Genomic DNA, 26,243 nt, shown 5'->3' with positions numbered 1-26,243 from the left:
TCACGTGACCAGACGACACAGAAGAGCGACACACTGGAGAGACTTGCTCTACACGGTGGCGAGATGGAGAAATGGAATAAAAAAAGAGTATGTGAAAAAGGGGTGTAGAGGGAGAGTAATGGAGAGGGAGGAGAGCGCAAGAGAGAGTGCGCGTGAGCGTGAAAGACAAAGACAGGGGAGAGACGGAGACGCACAAACACGAGAGGCATAGAAATACAGCAAGGGAGACTGTGCGACAGACTAAAAAGGAAGAGAGCAGCATGGAAAGCGACCAACAGAAGAGTGAGCATGTGCAAGAGACAAAAAGGGGAAGAAGCCATAAGAGACACACAACAAAGTGCGACTAAAGAGAGAGGCAAGGGAAAAAGGCAGTTTAGACACAGATCGTAAAGTAGGAGTATGATCGAAAAAGGAGGGGCTGAGAGAGACAACAAGAAACAAAGGACGGCGAGAGCACAAGGCAGAGGAAGACGGGGAGAGAGAGTGTGACAGACAGACAGAGAGACACACGAGAGTTGGTGGAACACAAAGACTGAGACAGGAAGGAGAGCAAGGGAGAAAGGAGAGTGTGAAAAAGAAGAAGAGGAGAACCTAGGAGGAAAAAAAACAAAAAAAAAAAAAAAAACACAACACAACACAACACAACACACACACACTGATATGATAGTGAGACGCAGAGACAGAAAGGAAGCAAGGAAAACAACAATAGAAAGAAGTATAGGATGAAAAGCATAAAAAAAGGCACAGAGAAGCATACGAGTATAGACAGAAAGATACAAAAAAGGTACAGAGAAGGATACAAAAGTATAGACAGAAGAAGGACACAAAGTATAGACAGAAGAAGGACACAAAGTATAGACAGAAGAGGGACACAACGTATAGACAGAAGAAGGACACAACGTATAGACAGAAGAGGGACACAACGTATAGACAGAAGAGGGACACAACGTATAGACAACAGAGGGACACAACGTATAGACAACAGAGGGACACAACGTATAGACAACAGAGGGACACAACGTATAGACAACAGAGGGACACAACGTATAGACAACAGAGGGACACAACGTATAGACAACAGAGGGACACAACGTATAGACAACAGAGGGACACAACGTATAGACAGAGGGACACAACGTATAGACAGAGGGACACAACGTATAGACAGAGGGACACAAAGTATAGACAGAGGGACACAAAGTATAGACAGAGGGATACAAAGTATAGACAGAGGGATACAACGTATAGACAGAGGGATACAACGTATAGACAGAGGGACACAACGTATAGACAGAGGGGGACACAAAGTATAGACAGAGGGGGACACAAAGTATAGACAGAGGGGGACACAAAGTATAGACAGAGGGGGACACAAAGTATAGACAGAGGGGGACACAAAGTATAGACAGAGGGGGACACAAAGTATAGACAGAGGGACACAAAGTATAGACAGAAGGATCCAGGAAAGAAGGATACAAAAGACAGTCTAGAATACAGGGTGGACCACACTTAAAGGCGAACCCCCTGTAAGCTCTCCGGTATGAACAAAGGTGAACATTGAAGCTGTCACTCACCTCCAGGACAAAGAGACAGCTGCCATGGGAGGGTCTTTGGATCCTTTCCCTCTCCCCCTTATTCCCCCAACTCCACCCAGAACACTGTTAGGTGACAGAAGGCTCTCCTCGAAATCAACAGCAGCAACAAAAAGAACTTCACAGCGCCAAGCCCATGTCTCGCAGATGCCGGTTGCTCCTGTGTGTGGCTCTAGCAGGCTCTCTCTCACGCTCTTGTTCCACCCACCCCCCCCTATAGTCAGGCTCCACCCCTCCCCTCACCTCCGCCATCTCTACAAGGAAGCCAAGTTTAAAGGGACATTGGTGATGTCACTACACCCCCAGAACACGCCCACGCTGGGATTCCCTGACCACACACACCACGCCCACACCCAGCCTACTCTTCTCTTAAGGTGGAATGACTGGGGCTGCTGACAGTTAAGGCGGACTGGTCTTGAAACTTTTAATTTTTAATGCTGATCGATAAGACTTAAAAAAAAAAAAATGCCTGTACTGTGCTTCTTTATAGTAACACGAAGATGGATCCCTTAAAGTAACTGTTTTCTAAAGGACTGAAACACCAGATCAAGGCCAAACAAAGTATAAACCCCCAAAAAATATATATTGCAGCTTAGCAATCATTGCATTCGTTTTCTTTTTTGGCTTCTTATCCCTCAGTTTTCCCCATGGTGATCTGACCAATAACACACCTCCTGTATTAAAGCGCCCCCAGGTCTGGATGAAGGAGCACAGTGGGCAGCTTTGGACAGCAGCATTGTCAGTCTGGGGGATATTCAAAGGACTAGCAGATTTAGATACACCAACAAATTCAAGCTCCATGCTCAAGCTTTATAAGCAGTTGCAGCAAACTGTTTCCCCCCCCCTTTGGGATAAAGGCTTTACATGAATAAATAAAAGCCGACCATTGTAAGCACAAATGGTTTGTCTCATCTCTATCTTTTGAAAAAACAACCCCCCACACACACACAGGCTCAATCGCAAGGGTAATATGAAAGAAAGCAGAAAGAAAAAACGAATGCAGCCATCACATCTAACAATTGGTAAACTGCAATATAATATAATATAATATTATTGCAACCACTGCTGGGGTTTTTTATTCCGGCAACTGACACCAACGCCGGGCATTATTGCAATCTTCAGCGTGACCAACAGCAATGCTAGGAATTTTTACAGTTACTGGCACCAATGCTGGGGGTTATTATGGCAGTTACTGGCACCAATGCTGGGGGTTATTATTGCAGTTACTGGCACCAATGCTGGGGGTTATTATGGCAGTCACTGGCACCAATGCTGGGGGTTATTACTGTGACCACTCTCCTATCCATGTGTCCGGACCCCTAATCTACATTCATGGGTGCTTGATACATGGATTCCAATGGGGGGGGGGGCTCTAATAGGCTTCAAAATAGGGTGGGCTTGGGACACAAAGCACTGCGCTCCAAGCCCACCCAGTTGTGAGAGAAAAGCGAATGAATATTCGCTATTCTCACACTGATCCTCCTCCCGGCCAATCAGGAAGTGGGTCATGAGACCTGTCACCCAATTGGCTGAAAGGACAGGTGATCCTATTGGATGCCGAGGAGGAGGAGGGAGGGAGGGAGGAGGAGAGGAGACGCATGGCGGAATCCGCCGTGATGCAGAGAAGGAGGAGATGCCTGCTCGACGCATCGCTGCCCACCCAGAACCTAAATGAGGCAAGTGCTGGATGACCGACCACAAGGCCCTTGGGGGGGGTGCGGTTGACCAGAGCGGGAGGCTGGCACAAATGCTGTTCTTTTATTGCAGCCACTGGGGGCTATTGCAGACAACAGAAATAATATTTGGGGTATGCGAGAGACCACCACATTTCAGCAGGTGGCTCCCTGACACCCGCAAGTGCTGAGTGATATCCCGGCTGCAGGGCCGATCCTGGGCGGGTGCACTTTACCCGAGTCATAAAGCCTGGACGTCTCCTCCAACCTCCCGCTCTGCTCCAGCATCAGCAGTGAGGCCAGGAGGAAAAGGACAAACGGGAGGCGCAGGCTGCCAGGGAGCTGCTGGAAGAAGCAGCAGAGCAACTCCCGGATCAAGAAGCTACTGGGCATCATACATTGATACAGGACTGGGATAAGGGGGGCAGAGGGACTGTGGGTAGGGTTGGGGCCTCTCTCTCTCTCTCCTCCCCCCTCTGTCAGCCCCCCTCCCTCTTTGTAAGCCCCCCCCCCCTTCTCTCAGCCCCACTTCTCTCTAAGCCACCCTGTCAGCCCCCTCCCTCAACCACCCTCTTAGCCCCCTTCTCCGTCCACCACCCTCTCTCCGAGCCCCTCTCTCTCAGCCCGCCCATCTCTCCGAGCCCCTCTCTAACCCCGCCGATCTCCGTCACACCCCCCCCCCCCACTACCTGGTTCAAGCAGAAACCCTGCACATACTGACTCCTAACACCATGACCACCTCCCTGAAATTCGTTTTAGTAGGTCGGAATGTCTGGGTCACAGCTTGTGGCTATTGGCCCCCTGCAATACCCTGGTTAGCAGACTAAAAGAGGGATGGCCTGCACTAGGAAATACGCAGACTCTGCTCCTCCTATTCTATCAGCGTGTTCAGAGGGTGACTTATCAGTCTGCTGCTGCTTCGTAAATGTATGCCAACAAGAAAAGTTACTGCTAAACCGCTATGGGAGTCAAGGATCAGCAGGGGTGCCTGGACACAAGGCTGGTTGAATTACCAATCCTATACAACCAGGGGTCTCCAAACTTTCTAAGCAAAGGGCCCGTCTACTGTCCTTCAGGCTTTAGGGGGGCTGAACTGTAACCAGTGGGAGTAGAAAACGCCTCGGCATCAGTGCCCCATCATTGGTTTTAATGGGAGGACCAACGCCCCATTGGTGATATCAATGAAAATTGTTTGATGGTGTCAGTAGGGGGAATGGTGCTCCATCGTTGGCGAAATAGTGCCCCAAGGGCCAGAAATTGGTCTTGCACTGGGGCCCTTTGCCCACTAGCTGTATCTCATGAACTGCTCTGCATTCTTGTTTCAAGTCAGTGACAAACTGAAGCCAGTGGGCCCATTAAAAAGCCAGGCAACCAGCAATTGAAACCCAGATACTTCCTTAGGAGAGGCCTATTCCAAAGGGCAATCAGTGCAGTAGTGCTAAAAGCTGGAAAATTCTGAGTAAGGATCGCTTCCTTCTTAATTCGGGTGCTCTAACCTTGCAAGATTTCTTCACTGTACTTTTACCGAGCAATCGCAAGCAAAATTTCGCAACGGGCCACACCAAATACAGCCTACATAGGCAAAGCCTAGGATGTTTATAATTGATGCAATTTCTTTTTTTGAAATCTGTCATCACTGCTTATTGAAGACATTTGCAATCTTTGGCATGCCAACCTAAAAATGGACCCTTCCGCATCCACCCTTAAGGCTCCATTTGCATCTAGGCCAGTGGTTCTCAACCCTCTAGTGCCGTGACCCCTTGATAAAATTTCCCAAGTTGTGGGGACCCCTAACAGTAAAATTATTTTCCTAGCATAGGTTGTCGGCACCCAAGGCAAGACAAGTAATTTGCGCTCCCCGAGTCCATTACACTCATACAGTATTGAACCCCCTTATGGTACATTTTAGGATGTACCACTCTCTCTTTGTTCTCCTTTCTTTCCCCTTTACCTCTCTCTATCCCAATTTATTCCCCCCCCCCCCCCTCACTTGCCGCCTTTCTTGTTCTTTCTCCCTCGTTTTCTTTGTTTCTCCCCCTTTTACCTCTCCCTTTCATATATTCTCTATTTTTATTCCATCTCTTACTCCTTGGTGGGGGGATGAGTGGCAGTGCTGGCCGGGGGTTGGGATCAGTGGAAATGCTTGAGGGGAGTTCTGATCAGCCAACTTAGGTTCTCTTGATCAAGGTCATCTGCTGATCTGAGAACTGTAGTGGGGCCTTTTAATGGCAACTCTAATCACAGATGGTGTTACTCACCGTGTCTCAGGCTTCACTGTGTCTCCGAATTTATGGTGTCTCGTAGCAGTGACACCTATGTGGAAAATCGGGAGATAGGGTCTCCTCCAGCCCCTCCCACTTCACATTCCTCACCAGTCAGCTGACCTCTAGTCTCTGCCCCCCAACCATGCCGTGAACTGAATGGGTGGCTGTGAAGAGGCCGAGTGGGTGGCTGCGGGCTCCAGGGACAGCCCTGCTGGGTGGCCGCAAAAATGCTGGGAGAGCCCAGGATTTGGTGACCCCTGGCAAATCATCATTTGACCCCCGACCCCCAGGTTGAGAACCACTGATCTAGGCATTGCTATTTTACATGCGTTTTTGCAGAGTTTTGCAACATTTGTACATACATTTTCAAGGTTAAAAGGGTCAACAATGTAAAAGCAGGAAAATGCCTGTAATCTGTACTTTGAGCGACCAACGTTTTGCTTCAGGCAACAGAACGCCCAGATGTGAACATGGGTCATTTAAATGAATGGGATTCGTCTTGTTGGGCATTTTTTGAGCTGAGGCTTACCGCAGAAAAAAAAAACACCCAAAAATGCCTAGATGTGAACGGAGCCTTAAAGCTCTGTCCCCTCAGAACTGATATTCTAGTAGCAGTTTAGAATTTGGAGTCTAAGCAGTGGAGGTGGAGTCTAGAAATAAACACAATGGTAGTTAAGGGAGTCACCCTTTTCAGGGTAAGCTACCATGAAGCATGTGGGAGACTGAGAACAAAAAGGATCGACTACAAAGAAAAAACACACACATACTTTCACAGGGTTGGTATAACTGCTTCTAAACAAGATTTTTCTTCTTCTTCTACTGGAGTTCCCCTTTAAAAAGGCCCACTTGCTGATCCTCTGCACTGCCTCAATGAATGCCGTGTTGGGAACAGGTGTATGGTGCCCACCCATTGTATGGGTGCCAGCTGCTGTTATGTTGTGTGACGCGTAGAAGGCTTGTGACATAGGAAGGATGTTGCTTCCAGAAATACAGTGTGACAGCACACAGCTCTCGAGGAGTTTGAAGAGGAGGAAGGAAGTGACATCAGAGGCAGAGAGGAAGGAATGGGGGAGAGAGACAGAGGGCAGATGGAGTAAGGTGGGAGAAAAAAGAAAGAAAGTGTGAAAGGAGGAGAGAGAGGAGAGGAGGAGAGAAAGGGGTAAAAAGAGACACACAGACAGGGGGGGGGAAGAGAGAGAGAGAGAGAGAGAGAGAGAGAGAGAGAGAGAGCGCGCAAAGGGTGAGGAGAGAGAGACACACACACACACACACACACACACACACAGAGGAAAGGGTGAGGAGAGAGACAGGCAGACAGAGGGGAGAGAGAGAGAGAGAGAGAGAGAGAGAGAGAGAGAGAGAGAGACACACACAGGAAAGGGTGAGGAGAGAGAGAGAGAGAGAGAGAGAGAGAGAGAGAGAGAGAGACACACAGAGACAGACAGAGGAAAGGGTGAGGAGAGAGACAGAGAGAGACAGAGACAGAGACAGAGACAGAGACAGAGAGAGACAGAGACAGAGGAAAGGGTGAAGAGAGAGAGAGAGAGAGAGAGAGAGAGAGAGAGAGAGAGAGAGAGAGAGAGAGACACACACAGACAGACAGAGGAAAGGGTGAGGAGAGAGACAGAGGAAAGGGTGAGGAGAGAGACAGAGGAAAGGGTGAGGAGAGAGACAGAGGAAAGGGTGAGGAGAGAGACAGAGGAAAGGGTGAGGAGAGAGACAGAGGAAAGGGTGAGGAGAGAGACAGAGGAAAGGGTGAGGAGAGAGACAGAGGAAAGGGTGAGGAGAGAGACAGAGGAAAGGGTGAGGAACGAATAAAGCAAAGAGTAAAAGAGTTGTGGCATAGATCAGAGTGAGAGAGAAGAGGACAGAGGGAGAGAAAGGGAGGAGAGATGAAGTGAGATGGAAAGAAGTGAATAGAAAAAGTGGAGAAAGAAATGGAAAGAGGCAATGAGGGGAGAAGAGGAGGGATGGCTAGGAGAAAAAAAAGAGAATAAAGAAAATGGGGGAAATAGGAGAGAGTGAGGCGAAAGGAGGAGAAAAAAAAAAAAAAGAGAAAAAAGGAAGAGAGGGAGGAGAACAAGGAGGGGGAAGAGGAGTGAGGGAAAAAATAGAGCGCAGGGAAGGAGAGCGAGAAAGGAAGGGGGATGAGAATTTTAGAGGAGGGGGGGGGGGGGGTATGAAGTGCGCTCCGTATAGATAGGTGAGTAAGTACAGCAGGCTGTAGGACGTGTGGTATCTACAGATGAGGTCACCCTCTATATTATACAGCTGCTCTGGGGTTCTGCATGTTCTGTTCTGCCCCCTTCATCCCAAAAACACACACAGAGGGGGCGTCTAGCTGTGACAGTTACACACGTCATCAGCCAGCGTCTTCAAGATGTCATTCATTTAACACTTCAGGGCACAAGCCCATATAAAGACCTCCGAAAACAAAAAAGTTGTGTCATCTTAGAGAATCAAAACAAACCACCCCGCACCAACACCTCACTAGAGGGCACACTGCCAACCGTGATTCCAAACAGGACGTCAGACTGTCCGCACTCCACGGATAGAGAACCTCAGTCTTTGGGAGGTCAGAAATACAAAAGTCCATGTATAAAACAGATTATATATCTGTCAACTTTTTGATGTAGTGGGAAAGGTTTAGAACCTCTGCCAGGTTTTAGTACTGTCCATGTTCCCCACTGGGGAGACATACAGTTTGTCCTGGTCACCACCAAGACAGAAATCAATGGAATCCAAAATCCAGGACAAGGGGAACTTTCCAATTGGGACACCTCTTTCGGTGACAACCAAGGAGAGGATTTCCTTAACTTTTTTGCATCCATCACAGGAAAAATTTGATGAACTAAGAATAGAGCATCTGAAGCCAGCGACACAGGACCAAACACATTTCATTTAGGGGGATCGGCAAACAATATGGCAGAATAGACAAAGTAGAAGTCAAAAGTTTCAACAACATAGGAATCCAGGTGCACCACTGACTCCAGCAACAATCACACTCATGTCAGGGAAGCACCACATGTCCCAGAAGTCAGTGTTCTGATAGCAGCATGCAACCAATACAGGCCTACAAGTCCCAATGCCCATGTGGCATGCAACCAATACAGACCTACAAGTCCCAGTGTCCATGCGGCAAGCAACCAATACAGAACTAAAAGTCCCAGTGTCCAGATAGCAAAATGCAGCCAACACAGAACTGCAAGTCCCAGCGTCCAGAGAGCAGCACCCAGCCAATACGGAACTAAAAGTCCCAGTGTGACATACCTTTGGATTTGTGCAGTGAGGTGGTTGCACCTGCTGTCAGAGGAAGGTTAGCAACAGGAGCTCAAATCGGCGCACGTACCTAGGAGTAGGACGTGTGGCTCTTGCTCCAGGCAGACAGGTTTCTCGCCAGTCAGCACCCGGCATCATGGTGTCCAGGACCGTAAAACCACTTCGGATTCCACAGTCTCCCATCTTCCCCCAGTCATCTCAGCCCCCCCCCCCCCAGGGTTTCCCCCATCTCCAAATAGCAGCCGACTGCAGCCACAGGGCTTCCCATGCACCATCTGTCAAGCCTGGCTGGTAGGACAGACCGTGGCTGCGGCCTGCAGTGAACCCCCTTCTTTCTCTGCTCTTTCAACCCCTCCTTCCCCCCGCAAGTCTGGAGGCACAGAGACCCAAGGATTAGGCTCATCGAGGTAAGCCCGCCATCTCCCGATCGCCAGTGATCCTGCCCGCGACGGCCGCTTCAGGAAGAGCCGCGGCTGCGGCCTAGCGGCACGCCGCTGGCCCCCATATCCACTAAAATAGCCCAGTCTCCTAGTCCCAACCCCGCCACAGGAGCCTCACTGGTCCACCTCCCCTATGCCCTGCGCCGCACGGCCCCCTTCCCCAGCAGGAAAGCCCGCGGATCGGGTCTAGCTCCATCCGGCTGCCACCTTGCTCCACCCAAGAAACAGGGATCACCCTGTTCCTCACCATACTAAACCAAGGACCTCTCTCCGCCTGTGACTACACCGTTAAAGGATCAGCCACATAACGTGGGACAAGCAGGCACCCCGTTATCAATCTCTTAACAGGTAAGGACCCAATACTTCGATCGCAACAGAAAGTTGATCCAGGGTTTACCCGATCGCCCTCGAGGGATCAGGAAGGAATTTTTTCCCCCCACCGTAGCCGATTGGCATTGCTCGGTGGCGGTTTTTCGCCTTCCTCTGGGTCAACCGGGGGGCATTAGTTGGGGGTCCACTCCCTCGCCGCTCATCAGGGCCACCTAAAGTGGTCACCGTCATTCATCACCAGCGCGATCACCACAAACCATATTACGCCATCTTCGGCGCATCCGCCAAAATGGTCAATTTGCAATATTCTGCAAAAACCATTTGGGGTCTAAGGATAGCTGCCTCAACTTTACCAGTCCTCATCAAAAATGCACTAAGGAAAGAGCAACTGTTAAGAACCGATCGACGGTCAAAAATTGCACGCCAACACTTCTGGCAAAACATACATCATGCGCCTTGATCAACACAAGATCCGCAGTAAAGCACCGACAGGAAATCCACGATTTCATCATTCAACACGACATTGACTGCCTCTTCATCACAGAAAGCTGGCTAACATCGGACTGTAACACCATTCTAGGAGAACTGGTGCCAGAGAACTATCGCATTCTAACAGAAAACCGAGTGGGGCAAAGAGGAGGAGGAGGCCTGGCGGTGATCTACAAGACTCACCTCTCGGTCACTAAACTCCCTTCCATTAATGGAAACCCTCACCCTGCAACTGCAAACAAATCCAACTGTTAAAAGAATGTGCCGATATTGTGGCACCAGCTATCACGCATCTCATAAAGCAATCATTCAAGGAAGGCATGGTGCCGACCTTGCTGAAACCAGGCATAATCAAACCAATTCTAAAAAAAAACAAAAAAACAAACACCCTTGACCCCAAAGACCCAAACCATCGTCGACCCATAACAGGCCTAAACATCTTCTCCAAGGTAATGGAGAAAGCAGTTGTACAACAGCTACAACATCATTTAGACACCCACAAATTACTCGATCCGTTTCAAATTGGGTTTCCGTTCTGGTCACGGAACAGAAACGGTACTCCTCAAAATATGGGATGAGGCTCTCGAAGCAGCAGACGAAGGAGAATCTTGTCTTCTGGTACTGCTGGACCCAAGCGCAGCATTTGATACAGTAGACCACAAATTATTGCTGACTCGCCTAGCTGAAGTAGCTAGAGTCACAGACTCGGGTTTACCCTGGTTCTCCTCGTTCTTGGAAAACCGATCTCAAATAGTGAAACTAGGTCCTTTCACTTCTGAAAAACGCAAGGTGTCATGCGGAGTCCCTCAGGGATCCCCCTTGTCGCCCATACTATTCAATATCTATCTCCGCCCTCTTTTTGAAAAGATCAGTAACCAGAAGTTACTCTACCACTCCTACGCGGATGATACCCAACTCTTTCGCATCAGCAACAAAAAGGATCATTATCTCGGACTAGAGAAATGCCTTACTTTGATAGAAAATTGGATGACGGAGAGTTACCTTAAACTCAATGGCTCAAAAACAGAACTTCTGCTCCACGCCAACCGAAAGAGACTTCCCGCAACAACATGGACACCCCCGCCCATTCTGGAACAAACCATCACCCCTAGCAACAAAGTCAAAAGTCGGAGTCACCTTTGACACCCACATGACAATGGATGCACAAATAAGTTCAGTAGTCAGCGGATCCCACCATCTGCTGCGCCTACTACGTAGACGACTCGTTCCCTTTATCCCGAAAGAAGACACTGCTGTCGTGGTGGGAACAATAATCAATTCCAGACTCGACTATGCACACATCCTTTACCTCGGACTCCCAAAGTACCAAATCGCTTGTCTACAAGTCATTCAAAATACAGCGGCACGACTTGTGACTGGGAAAAAACCCTGGAAATCAATCATGCCCTCGCTGAGATCCCTTCACTGGTTGGCAGTAAAAGACCGAATTACATTTAAGGCACTTTGACGCATAAGTGTGTTCAAGGAAGTGCCCCCCAATATCTATGCGAAAAATTAAAATGCCACAACCCCCATCGCGTTCCCTTATCCACCAACCAAAAACTACTCCAGATACCCAAGGCCCAATACAAGTCCAAAGGAGAAAGAAGATTTGCGGTCCAAGGACCTAGACTGTGGAACGCTCTACCAACCAGCATTCGGTTGGAGGTGAATCACCAGGCCTTCAGGAATAAACTCAAAACCCATCTATTCTGAAGGCAAAAAATACAGTAAGGAATGGATACCAAGCGCCCGAGGCGATTCAGTTCGCATGTGCTGCGCTATATAAAAGTTTCTCACTCACTCAGTGTTCAGACAGCAGCAAGCAGACAACAGGGAACTACAAGTCCCAGCATTCTCAGTGACCAGATAGCAGTACACGGAGCACCATTATAGCCAGTATTCTATAGATCGTTGTTTATAAATAGCTTTTGATATAAATGTAGAATGTTGATTTAATTGTATTCTCACATTTATAAAATAAACCTGCTAGCAAGTCCCTGTAGCCATGAGCTTCTCTATAAACCCCGACTCTTCTCTATGCTATAATACTGTATCAGGAGTTCAGCATTTAGAGCCCTGAGCCCAAATTACTGATGCCAAGGGATCTGGCTATATCCTGGTACAACAATCAGAGCCCTGAGCCTGAATTCCCAGTGAAAAGGTATATAGCTATATCCTGGTACAACAATCAGAACCCAGAGTCAAAATTCTATATTCCAAGGCGTCTGGCTATATCCTGGTACAGCAATTTGGGACCTGAGCCCAAATTCCCAGTGCCAAGGCGTCTGGCTATATCCTGGTACAGCAATTTGGGACCTCAGCCCAAATTCCCAGAGCCAAGGTGTCTGACTATGTTCTGGTACAGGATATACTGAATCCCGTGCTCCCTGCTGGGTCTCCAGAATTCTAAGAGGACATTTCCCTCACTTGGTATTATGTCCAAGGGGCAGAAAATGAAGGCAAACCTCCCTAATGGATAAAGAAAACCTGGCAGGGGTTTTCATCATTTCCCACTCCAATATGACCGATTTCCCTAAAAAAAACAAATCCCTCCAGCAGTGTGCTGTCACCTCTGACAGGCCGTCCATCTGCATTAGGTCTTCCTTTCTCTTTGAATGGCTGAGCTGCGATGACATCACAGTCGCGGCACAGCTCTGAACATGCACTGGTGACATCACTGGCAGCTACACATGGAAAGGTCTCCAGAACGGTGCACGTTTGGGAGATATTTACTGTACATACAGGCAAGTCTTATATTCAGCTATATTTGCCTTAGAAATATCTTACTTTCACCCACTATTTGGAGCTCCCCTATATGTATAGACAACTAGAGTTGAAGTTTAGTTCACCCTGCTTTACGTTTTTTGGTTCCCCCTTGAACGAACATCTACGTCCTTGCTCATAGAGTGGCCATATCTTCTGGCTAGCCTGGGAGGTGGGTCTTCTTTCGGCCCAGTGTTGGGGGTTTGACGCCACTTGTCACCTGGCATTACTAGGTCTCTCGTTGAGGCCTTTCCTCCTGGATTTGTCCCCGTCCGGTGTCTGTCTTTGAGATCAAATCAGTAGCACCTACCCATTTTGTCCTGAGGATACAAATTTTTGAAAAACGCGTTGACAAATACGCATGGAGGCATTATGGACCTGACTTTTGAACTCGATCCATACTTTTTTTGTACATCGATGGACCTTTACACGTCTTTAGGATTGGATCCATGCCTCCATGTTTGTTCTTTGGTACCTGTTGAACTACTGTTAGAGCCAGTTCACACTGGGGCGACTCGTCAGGCGGCTCAGCCGCCTGACGAGTCGCGTCCCATTCAATGCAATGGAACCGTTCTAATAGGAGTGACGCAAGTGGGTGGCTTGGGGGGTCCTGCATTGACTTCTATACAGAAGTCGTTTTGCTGGTCGCCTCTGAAGTCGTCCCCGAAGTCGTGCCGCGGGAGTGTGAACCGGCTCTTAAGTAGCAGGTGTTTGTAGTGATTTTATGTGCGTTTTTAACATAATTGTAATAAAGATTATGTTTATATACACGGACTGCCCTTTTCTTTGAGAAAGTTTACTTTCTCAATCCTTTTTTCTAAAGTCTGATTATAGGCCAACCTGTAGGTACAAGGTAGAAGTACAGCCAAAGCTGTACTTCTACCTTGTACCTACAGGTTAGCCCATAATAAGGCTTACCTGTAGGTAAGAAGTATCTACAAGTACAGCCAAAGCTCGATCGGCTGTACTTCTGTGGGTCACAGGAGTGCAGTTGGTTCTACACTCGTGACCCATTTTTTTAGCAGAGAGTCGGCGGTGCACTCTGCTGACGTCGGAGTCGGCCCAGGCTTTGCGTCATCACAACCATTGAGTCAGGATCTGCCTAGATCCCTGGACCGACACCCAGCTCAGCCTCTCAGCGAGCCTGAGCTGGCCGCTCCCACCCCACCACAGCACAGTGCAGTGCAGCACAGTGCTCCAGTGATCGAGGTGGGGGCAGAGAAAAGAGCTGTGATTGGCAGTGTTCGATTGCTCGGTTCTCAGTGTAGAGGTGCCAGGGGACAGATGCAGTATGTGTCCCCCAATGTGAGGGAAATGGTCACCGGAATGGAATATGAGGGCAACTCTTCCACCCCTTTCAGACAGAGTGGAATCCGTCCAAGCGGATGTTGAGGCCCTTGTTAAAAACTAAAATCCAATGAATGAAAGGGGCGGGCTGGGGACAGTCAGGTTAAGAAACGAGCCAGAAGATGCTGGATGTCCTCCAGCTAGGAAATGAGGTGGGCTCAGATTTTCTGCCACTTATAATGTATGTTGTGAGAAGCTCACAGTGTGCAGTGAAATTAGAATAAGCCATTTCAGTAAAGGAGAGGAGCCCGAGTGCAAGACTGAAGGGAAGGATAGAGTTCCTCTAGAGAAATGTTAATTCCCTCTTGGATGGTTTCATGTCCAAAAGACTTGAAAGACCGAAAGGTTCTCTTTAGATATCATTTCCCATAAGGACCAACTTCTGCATTCTCAGAAAAAAAAAAAAAAAAAAAAAAAAGTTGCTCAACAGTTCTCCTCCAGCTTCCACAATTCTCTGTGAAACGTCACACATAAGCGTGAGATTCAGAATCAAGTACGTGACGAGCTGGAAGACGCCCGAGATGCCACCAGCTCCTGACAATTACTTTCTAGTTCCCCTTTACCTATACAGGCCTCCCTTCGACCTTGGCAACTGAAAGATAAAAGGTTATAAGTGCTGAGGGGTTCAAGTTTTCATGCTATCCCTCACTATAAAACTGGAGCACCGCATAGGCTTGCTTTTGTCTACTTGCTGGTGGGCAGACACACGAGGAACCTGGTTTGGCTTCTAGGGTTGTTCCCCATTAAGGATTTTATGCTCTCCTCTTTGACACAGCACCAGTAATCAGTAACTTTGACAGATTCAGGACGTCTCTTGTTGTCCGATGGGGATGGCCAAGTTCAATGTCCAACTCGGGGCAAACAATCGTCCCGAACGTTCTGAAGCCTCCCACCTACATCATGCATTCAAAAAGGAGCTGTCCATGCAAGTGAAACAGGTCATTGCAAGGCTTCAAAAAACAAAAATCCATCAGAGAGCAGCAACATTAGGAGTGGCCAAATCAACAGTTTGGTACATTCTGAGGAAAGAAAGACACTGGTGAGCTCAGCAACATAAAAAGGCCTGGACGTCCACAGAAGAAAACAGTGGTGGATGATCACATGATCCTCTCTATGGTAAAGAAAAACCCATTCACAACCCATTTTAAATGAGTAAAAAACCCTTGTTGGCAATCAGAGAGGTCAGACGTTTCTTGTAGTTGGCCATCAGGTTTGCACATCTCAGGAGGGATTTTGTCCCACTTCTCTTTGCAGATCCTCTCCAAGTCATTAAGATTTAGAGGCTGATGTTTGGGAACTCGAACCTTCAGCTCCCCCCAAATATTTTCTATGGGATTAAGGTCTGGAGACTAGCCAAGCCCCTCCAGGACCTTCATGTTCTTCTTGAGCCACTCCTTTGTTGCTTTGGCCATGTGTTTTCGGTCGTTGTCATGCTGGAATACCCATCCACAACCCAATTTTCAATGCCCTGGCTGAGGGAAGGAGGTTGTCACCCAAGATGTGATGGTACATAGCCCCGTACATAGTCCCTTTGATGCGGTGAAGTTGTTCTGTCCCCTTAGCAGAAAAACACCCCCAAAGCATAATGTTTCCACCTCCATGTATGACGGTGGGGATGTGCTCTTTGGGTCATAGGTAGCATTCCTCCTCCTCCAAACATGGAGAGTTGAGTTGATGCCAAAGAGCTTGATTTTGGTCTCATCTGACCACAACACTTTCACCCAGTTCTCCTCTGAAGTTAATGAACATCTGAACAATTCATATAGGCCTGTACATGTGCTTTCTTAAGCAGGGGGGCCTTGCAGAAGGTGCAGGATTTCAGTCCTTCACGGCGTAGTGTTACCAATTGTTTTCTTGGTGACTATGGTCCCAACTGCCCTGAGATCATTGACCAGATTCTCCTGTGTAGTTCTGAGCCGATTCCTCACCGTTCTCATGATCATTGAAACTCCACAAGGTGAGATCTTGTATGGAGCCCCAGACCGAGGGATATTGATAGTTATTTTGTGTTTCTTCCATTTGCAAATAATCGCATCAACTGTTGTCACCCTCTCACCAAGCTGATTAGCGATGGTCTTGTAGCCCATCCCAGCCTCGTGTAGGTCTACAATCTTGTTCCTGACATCATTGGACAGCTCTTTGGTCTTGGCCATGGTGGAGAGATTGGAATCGGATTGATTGATTGCTTCTGTGGACAGGTGTCTTTTATACAGGTAAAAAGCTGAGATTAGGAGCACTCCCTTTAAGAGAGTGCTCCTAATCTCAGCTTGTTACCTGTATAGAAGACATCTGGGAGCCAGAAATCTTGCTGATTGATAGGGGGATCAAATACATAAATTGATTTGCATTTTAATGCGTGAAAGAACTTTGAATGTTCTTCTGGATATTTTTGTTATTTGGTCTCTCATGGTTAAAATCAACCAGTAAAATTATAAACTGATCATTTCTTTGCCAGTGGGCAAACGTACAAAATCAGCAGGGGATCAAATACTTGCCCCTCACGTTGCTAATACCAGGTTGGACCCCTTCTGCCTTCATTCTTCGAGGCATAGATTCAACAAGGTGTTGGAAACATTTCTCAGAGATTTTAGTCCATAGTTATAAGATTGCAGCAACTGCGCAATGCTGATTTGTTGACTGCACATCCACGATGCGAAACTCTCATTCCACCACATCTCAACGGTGCTCTATTTGATCGAGATCTGGTGACCGGAGCCCATCAGCAGTACAGTGACCTCATTGTCATGTTCAAGAATCCAGTGGTGAGATGATTTGAGCTTTTGTGCATTATCCTGTAGCCATAAAGGGATGGACATGATCAGCAACAATACTCAGGTAGGTCGTGGTATTTAAACGATGCTCAATTAAATCAGTAGTGCCCCTGGACGAATGTCAGGTTTGACAAAACGACGTAGGGAGAAGCGGCGTGCTGACGTCACCACTACACAACGATAGTCCCGGAAGGAACGGGCTGTGTTAGCCGGCCGACTATATAATTTCACACGCAAATTTTTTTTATCTTCTCACCAAGTGTATTTTAAACCCTATTTTTTTTTATTAAATGTATACTGGATTATGCCATGTTGGCTTTTTTCTTTCCTTACCTGGCTGTGACTATATGTGATCATTTGTGAGTGGCTGAGGATGGATATATTGCCGGAAAAAGGGATATCTTGTCGTATAGACACCCTGGCTGGGATATAGGCCATACACCAACAGAAGATCTCTAGTTGGGATCTTCATCTTCAGTAAGAGGCAGTCATTTAGAAGGTGGAGGATTACTTTCCTATTACGTCACTTTTCTTGGGTTTGCTCTGGTTTGATGTCACCAACTCACCTATAGGAGGACTGTACACCTTCAAGTTTTTGACTACCAGTATTTGATGTTTTCTGGAAAATATCCGATTATTCATTTGATAATTTTTTGGGACTCATTGGATCACTGTTTAGATAGGACTCCCTATCTGTGTTGTGTCATTAGAAACATTAATATTATTATTTTGCGCAGCTTTTTATTTGTTTTATAGATGCTCAATTGGTACCAAGGGGCCCAAAGTGTGCCAAGAAAAAAAAAAAAAAAACACACCATTCATTACACCACCAACCTGATCCGTTGATACAAGGCAGGATGGATCCTTTCATGCTTACGCCAAATTCTGAACCTACCATTAGACTGTCGCAGCTGAAAGCGAGACTCAGACCAGACAACGTTTTTCAAACATTTTATTATCCTATTTTGGGGAGCTTGTGCTTGTCATCTGACATCAACAAGGCATTTTCCTTCACACAACTTCCACTCACTGGATATTTTCTCTTTTGTGGACTATTCTCTGCAAACACTAGATGGATGTGCATGAAAATCCCAGTAGAGAAGCAGTTTTTGAAATACTCAGTGCAGCCCGTCTGGCACCAACAACCATGCCACGTTAAAAGGCACCCAAATCCCCTTTTTTCCCTGATTCTGATGCTCAGTTTGTACTTCAGCAAGTCTCCTTCACCGCGTCTAGATGCCTAAATGCATGGAGTTGCTGCCATGCGGTTGGCCGATTAGCAATTTGTGTTAGCAAGCAATTGAACAGGTGTACCTAATAAAGTGAACAGTGAGGGAGTGTATATTTTAATTTAAAATATACTGTGCTGGATTCACAAAGAGTTACGCCGGCGTATCAGTAGATACGCCGACCTGACTCGGAATCTAAGCCCGTCGTAAGTTTAAGTGGATTCTCAAACTGAGATGCACTTAAACCTAGCTAAGATACGACGGCCTGCGCCGTCGTATCTTAGGGTGTAATTTCTTCCGCTGGCCGCTAGGTGGAATATGCAAATGACCTAGATACGCACGGCTGGCGCTATTTTTTTACATAGTTTACGTTAGGCTTTTTCGGCGTAAGGTTGCTCCTGCTCTTATGAGGCGTACGCAATGATAAGTATGGACGTCGTTCCCGCTTAAATTTTTTTTAAAAAAAACGTAAAATACGCAGGGTCACCATTAATTTAAATAAAACACGCCCACATCATCCCCATTTGAATTAGGCGGGCTTACGCCGGCCCACATACGTTACGCCGCCGTAACTTAGGGCGCAAGTTCTTTATGAATACGGAACTTGCGCCCTAATTTACGGCGGCGTAACGTATCGGAGATACGTTTACGCCCGCAGAACATTACGCTGGGCTACCTGAATCCGGCCCTCTGTATACAAAAGTTTATATAAAGTTTTATATACAAACGTTTTTTATAAGCATGCTGATAAAGGTTATCAGCATTTTTTCTAGGTATAAAGAAGACTATGACTTCCCCAACCCAGGCACCATTGAATTGGAAATGAACAATGAAGTGCATGGATAAGCATCTGTTTAAACACCCACACAGCGTGTCTAAACAAACCCATCCAGTTTTACAACAAATAAAAGGACACAATTGTTGTTTGTCCACGAAATATGGGTGCAAAAGGTGAGACAAGTGCCACTTAAACTGGACCTGAACTCAGAAGGGTTTGCTATGTTAGAGGAAAACATCTAGAAATGCTCATTGCAGTACCAAAAAAAAAAAAAAAGTACATTTTGTCTTAAAATAGAAAAAGAAAGAAAGAAAGAAACAAAAAAAGAAAGAAAGAAAGAAACAAAAAAGAAAGAAAGAAAAAAAGAAAAAGAAAAAAAGAAAGAAAGAAAGAAAGAAAGAAAGAAAGAAAAGAACTTTCTGTGTCTAGTCACCCGTGTGCCTTGAGCCTCAAAGCTGTATACCTGCAGTGTGAGCTCTAAGGCAATGCTGCCTCTGAACGTTAGATTTGGAGTGAGATTTGGGAATCTCTGTACTGTGCTGTCCTCTTGTTCTCCTTGCTGGAGGGGAAGCTGCTCCTAAAGGGCCTGCAGTGCAAGGATTTCCCTGCTTCTACCTAAATCATTCTGTGGATCTGTGCTTGTACCACCTTCTCATGCTGCAGTTATCAGGGAGACAGCTATGACATGAGGCAGAGAAAGTCCTACATCTCCCAGGAGAGACATGGTGCAGAACAAGGTTCAGAAAGCCATTATTTAAAACTCAACTCCACTTTTGTTGAAAATGATCCCCTCTGGGTGAGGTCGGGATTTTTTAAAGACAGTCAAGTTTCTTGGCCTTGCTGCCGTGTTCCAAAAAGGGGGGGTTCGTAAAAATGCACACAATAGTGTACTAAACTCTTAAAGGTGACTATATCATGAGAAAAGTATGGGGGCTGCAATTGCTAACCTTTCCTTTAAAAAAGCAATTTCCCTGGTTGTCATTGTGAGGCCTAGGGTCGATTACCTGGAACAAGGGTAGAGATGAGACCTGTTCAGAGTTTGTAACCCAATAGTTTGAAGTCAGACAGCCATGTAACTAGCATTTTCAAGACAGCTAGAAATGGCAATCCCCATGTTTTTCTCATGACAGTCACATTTTAAGCTCCTATAGTGAGATACTTCTAGTGCCAACATATATGTAAAAAAAGGATCACCAAAGATTTACACAGCAAACCTATAAAACAGAAAGCAAAACAAAAAAAACTTTATTAAATTTTCTTTTGAAAATGCTAACCTGTCTGTACAAACATTTCCCAACTGCAATGTTGTTGTTGTTACTATATGCATTATAATAATCATCAAGCCACCTTTAGGCAAAACGTAAGGCGACAATTCAAATTTTACACAACAGTTTAAGCCAGTGTCTCTGAATTTTGTGACCATATGGCCAGTTTACTATTCTTTAGTCTTAGAGGGGTGCAGACTCATCAGTAGGGGCTTAAAAAGGCCCAGCTTCAGTGGTAGGTGGAAGTAGAAAATAGTACACAAAACACACAAACTGGCCAGCTGGAGACCTATAGTGTCCCATGGGGCGTCGGGGCCAGAGGGAGACCTACAGAGCCCCAGCGGGCGTCAATGCCAGAGGGAGACCCACAGTGTCCCATTGGGAGTCTGTGCCAAAGGGAAACCTACAGTGCCCCAGCGGGCACAAGGGAGACCTACAGTGCCCCAGCAGGCACCGGGGGCCAGAGGGAGACCTACAGTGCCCCAGCGTGGGGGCCAGTGGGAGAAATAGAGTTATGCATTACACAGAAATGGGCTTTATAAAAATTGACTTGTTAGCCTTCCCTCTGGATCAGCCAAAAGTTGAGGGTTCAGAGAATGGATTTTTTTTATCTATTTTTGTCTTTTGGTTGAACTTGGTCATGTGGAATTTTTTTACTTATGAAGTTATACGTTTTATTCAGCATAGCAGTTACCATTAGCCTGGTAAACAGCTCTCTTTGCTGGCTTGCGTAAACCTTAAGAGTTTTTCCCCGCAAGAGTCACACAGCTTTCTTGTATTTTTCCAATTCCATTGAACACCAATCCAAATGTGACTCTTGGGTGACAGTTGTGTGAATATTGTGTAAAAACAAAGTATTAATATTTTGTTAACCAAAAAGTAAATAAATACATTTGTCATAAAATGAGATGCATAAACTTTTTGTACATTTCAATAACTTATAGCATGTATCTACTGCAAGTAGACTACAGCTACCCTTGCAAAGAAATATTGGAGCGCTGAGAACTTACTGGGTCATCCAGGATCCAGGGGCCAGATCCAGATTCACAGCTGAGAGCACAGGCGACCCTAAAAACAACACAAACCGGATTAACGTGGGAAAAGATGCCATCGCAGTGTGTGGGGGTAAGTATAGAAGATGATCAAAGTACAGAGAGTATTGGTGCTGCTGAGTGCGGGTCTGTACATATAGGCAAACATTAGAAATCAGCTCTGAAAAATGATCTCATGGAACCAAAACAAGAGTTAAAAAAACAAAATAAAAGGATTCTTCGACACATTAGTCAGCATTCCTATGAAGCAGTGGAAGGCCACTCAAAAAATGTAAATGCTTGATGCAAACCCTAGGGTGGCCATAAAAAAAAAAAAGGGTCTGATCCTGTCCAAGAGTTAACATAAATTTAAGATGCCCAGGCCATGGAAGACTACATTGACCTGTTGGAAATTGTGTTCCATCTGGCCAATCCAGCTCTTAGCCCTACATATCTACCTCAAGTCGAATTAGGGAATTACACAGGAAAGAGAACCAGAATCTAAAGTTACAGATGATTGGTCTCTTTGCTGCTCATTGTTGGGAAGGCATCTATCCATTTAGAGCTAGTCCAATCCTACTTGCAAGGGGGTTACGCTGCTAGGTGAAGTGAGCTTGTCGTCTTGCTGGCTGGTCATTGGGGCATGGGCTCTGACCAGTAGCTGGACCTCAGAATGGCCAATTTTCTTCAAGCCTCTATGGTTGAAAGAACTGAAATCCAATTTAATGAAAGGGGTGGGCAGGGACAGTCAAGCGGAAAAAAGTGGATACCAATACCCCGGAGAAGTGGTGGTCTCTCAGCCCATCATTCTTCGGAAGGTATCTATCCACCTTATCCTTAGTGGGTCTGCACAGTCAGTTGAAGTAGGTTGTCTCACTGGCTGGTCATTGGGATATGGGGTTGGACCACCAGCCACAGGCTGGTCATTGGGGTTGGACTACCAGCCACAAGCTGGTCATTGGGGTTGGACCACCAGCCACAAGCTGGTCATTGGGGTTGGACCACCAGCCACAAGCTGGTCATTGGGGTTGGACCACCAGCCACAAGCTGGTCATTGGGGTTGGACCACCAGCCACAAGCTGGTCATTGGGGTTGGACCACCAGCCACAAGCTGGTCATTGGGGTTGGACCACCAGCCACAGGCTGGTCATTGGGGTTGGACCACAAGCCACAGGCTGGTCATTGGGGTTGGACCACAAGCTAGATATCAGCAAAGCCTATCTTATTAAAAAAAAAAAAAAAAAAAACACACACACAGAACTGCTCTTCTAAAAAGGGAAGAACAATTGGAGACCCTTCCCCTGCCTCATAGCAACGCCACAGTTTGTTTTGGTTGAAGAACTCTTTAAAATCTAACTCCAGCCAAACATTTTTTGATTTGGATACATAAGGGTAGAGTTAATGCTCCCGTCATGAATTTACTGCCATCTGTAACCGTATTGGAGAGATTTCTCTTTAATTCCTGGTTTTCGAATAGGAAATCTCCCCTTCCAAGAGACCAAACCAAAAACACGTTTAGTACGGGAAGAAGGTGGAGTTAAAACATACAACCAATTTGGTATGGTCGTCTGTGCTTCCATTCTTGGTGACAACCTCAAACCCTGACAGAAATATTAACTCTTCCCCAATTTTACAACCCCCCCTCCCCCCAATTGGCTCGAGTTAGGCTCAAAGAAGAAAGACAAACATATGCATGTTAAAATGAAACATATAAAATACATAGGTAATATTTTTGTTACATAAGCAATCTGTCTCCGCTAGTTAGTAGTGAATGCTGAGACTATTTCACCAGCAGCCAGAAGACGACAGGTTGCCTATTTATGGCCATATATACTGTATTTATCATAAAAATAAAGCCCAATTTGAAGTAGTTAACAACAACAAAAGAAGCGCTGATAAGTTACTAAAAATTTATTTAGCACATTCAGGAATAAAGTTGCAGTAGAATATAGCACCTTCCGAATGTGAAGGTAGACAAAGCGTCTCAAATTAGTTTTTAGGATCAACAGAAGACGTGCCCTTGTATATATGGCCAGCTTAAGACCCACATGATGGCTACCAAGTGGAAGTAAGAATTGAAACTTATCCAAATCCATCTTGGTAAGCCATAAATCCATTTACCCCAACTCCCCCTGTAAGGCAAAACTTCAATTAGAGATTAGAAATTCACGAAAATCAGTTGACGGAAAAATTTTTGCTTATTTTGACAACTTTTGCAAATTTGCGCTGCAAAAAAAAAACGTAATCTTGATAAATTCGAACACGAAACATTGCAGGTGAAAAATTTCAAATTTCAAAATGTTTTTTTTTGAAAAATTGCCTCCAGATTTTCAACCAAACTTTTCTTAAGATTTCAGTCTTGGATCTTATTCATCCAAGCCCTTCCATGTGAAGGCTGCTGGGTCCACTTTGTTCACTAGCACTTAAATTGTATGTTTCTTTGACTTTCGATGTTCATTAGGTGTCAACAACCCCCTCTTCCGATTTTCTTGAAGCACCCACTACACTTTGAAACACCTACCTCCTATGATGACCCGGCTTACCAGCTAGTTTAACCACTCTGAAAAGTATGCCCCCTTGTGTATAGTCCAGATAAGAGCATTAGACACATAAAGCTCTACCGGCTAGGAGACTGCACCAAACAGGCAGCTGCTGTGTTAATGGATAAACTCTGGTGTATAAAATGTTTTTTTTTTAACTTTCGATCCGATGGAGGTAACTGCAGAAGCGTGTGCTCTTTAGATGTGTATGTGCTTTCACTGACAGACCAGTGTTCATGAGCGCGTGTGGGAAAAAAAAAAGCAGGAGCGAGCGCAGGGACTAGTAATTTAAAGATCTCAGCTCAGTTCGGAGAGAGGTGTGGGATGCTGTCAAGTCCCGACAGGAGACTTGCAGATGATCGATGTCTTTTCCTCAAGGCTGGGTCGGGGTGCTGTTGGCACTTAGCCCCTTTTCGAATGGAAACCTGCAGAATGATATCATGTAAGGTGTTATACCTGCCAAACCTAGAAAACGTTAATTCAGACCTCCAAAAATGCTCCAAAAGAGGTTCAGAGCGTCACTCCATTTTGATACCTTGCGATACCAATCCAGCATATATTTTTTATTTTTTTGAAGAAAAAAGTTTGACATACAAAGTTGCATACGAAGTTACGAACAAAACAATTGTCGTCTTCATTCCCTTGGCTACACCTTCTTCAGGGCCATACCATAGATCTGAAGAGCCACCTCTACAACAATGCCCAATACAACCCTAGTGCGCCCCCCCACCACTCACAACTCCCTTTCTTTGACAGGTCACCCTTTTTCCAGCAATCTCCCCACATTCATCTTTTCTAACCATTTTTACCACTTGCAAAATATAGTTTTTCTTCGCTTTGGAACCACGTTTGTTTTTCAGTATGGTAAAGGAGAAACCAATTTTTGGCATACTTATTTCATGGTACCCATCTGTCTTTCCATTATTCCGCCAATGTTTTTGTGTCCCTGCTTGCAACCAAAAACCATGAAATTTCAGCTTGATACATATTTTTCTCCCTCGTTTTAGGCATGTTTAAAATCAAGTCAAATTATTGAAAAGAACACAATTTTAAAAATTTACATGGTCTCTTTAAACCGATAAGGGCCAGAGGAAAAATTACTTGGATAAAATATCTTAATCTTCATTAATCATGTATTTTAATTTTTAGGGTAAAAATAGCTCAGATTAGGCAGGTCACCCATACGCGTCACTTTTTTCACAGCTGAATGCCGCCAAAGACAACCCCAGACAGGAAATTTTGTCTCCAGGAGGATGCGATCATCCTCCAATTTCCTGGAGCCCTGGAGCTGAAATACGGGCATGCCGTCAGGGCCAAAAACACGAGGCAGCTGGTAAACTAGGGGGTGGGCAGCTGATATCAATGAAAGGGAGAGAGATGAGACACCTGGAGGGGGCGTCATCTGTCTACAATGGGAACATAGCCTGGTGTTTACAACCAGCATGCCAGCTTCGGACACCAAGCCAAAGATTTAGAGACTTACAAAAAAAATTAAAAAGTTGGCCAAGCGTTACTGCTGTTTGATTCAGCAGAGTGACTCAGTGATGACATATCTAGGATATGTTCTGTGGATACAAGTATATATTTGGCTAGGCACGCACAGAACATTTTTTTGGGGGGGAATTTGACAAAAATCCAATAAGTCGAATGTCAATTGCAAATTACTAGATATCTGGTGCTTTGCAAATTGAAAACAAATGGGTAAGCAACTAAGCAAGGTATGGGGCAAGAATGGCATTGGTCACATAATATGTTGCCATCGTCTGTTCACTTAGGGCCGGTCACATAAATATTTAAGAAACCTAGTTGAGTCATAGAACCTTCCATACATCCCATGTATACTGCCTGAAGCTACCTACAGACAACAGATAATAGTTGAACATCCAGCCTGGTTACTCAGACTTCGGCCAAGCAATGGTGTCACCCTCTACTGAATGACTTTGCCTACAAGGCAAAACCAGAAAATCCAGTTATGATAGAGCAGCTCTGTAGGACGGGATTGCGCCACAAACCACTGAAGAGGAGAGACTCCAGAAACCACTGGTTGATGTCCCCACAAAAAGATCAGTTTGGGGGGGCCTTGGGCTTCAGTTAGAACCGGCGGGCTCGCTGTACCTTCTCAAGTGAAGACAGGAATATAGAGAGGGCATGTCCAGATGTTCTTTGTAGAGTCCTGGTATATCCACAAACCCCAGAAATCGTATGCTTGTATCAAATCACAGCTTCCATTGTCCATCCCTGGTCAATTCTCCCACTATTGCCCACCAAGTGTGGTGGGAGGCCTTAAACGTTTGAAAGGGGCTGCAGAAGCAGATCAGAGAGAGGTTGCAGGTACATAAGAGATAGGATACCTCCAGATATTCTTTAGGCCTGCCCCTAAATCCAGGAACTCCTTTTGCAGAAATTAATCATTTTTCAGTGTCCATCCCTGACCTATATCCTCTCTGCT

At 45.9% G+C, this 26,243-nt stretch overlaps 1 protein-coding gene across 8 annotated transcripts in view; it reads right to left on the bottom strand.

The window, feature by feature from the left end:
- KDM6B (lysine demethylase 6B) overlaps positions 1 to 26,243 on the bottom strand; it is a 91,662-nt gene that overhangs the window by 43,211 nt on the left and 22,208 nt on the right. For 5 of the 8 annotated variants that reach the window (XR_005748113.1, XM_040346838.1, XM_040346834.1 and 2 more), the window contains exon 2: positions 21,234 to 24,219. The gene's annotated coding sequence lies outside the window, so the exon portion shown is untranslated. Of the gene's footprint in view, positions 1 to 1,574; positions 1,754 to 21,233; positions 24,492 to 26,243 lie in introns of those variants that run through there. The other 3 variants (XM_040346836.1, XM_040346835.1, XM_040346837.1) reach the window with 3 other exon arrangements.

The sequence above is a fragment of the Rana temporaria genome, chromosome 3 (assembly GCF_905171775.1).
Source record: "Rana temporaria chromosome 3, aRanTem1.1, whole genome shotgun sequence".
Lineage (NCBI taxonomy): Eukaryota > Metazoa > Chordata > Amphibia > Anura > Ranidae > Rana > Rana temporaria.
This window is presented reverse-complemented; position numbering and strand designations above follow the sequence as displayed.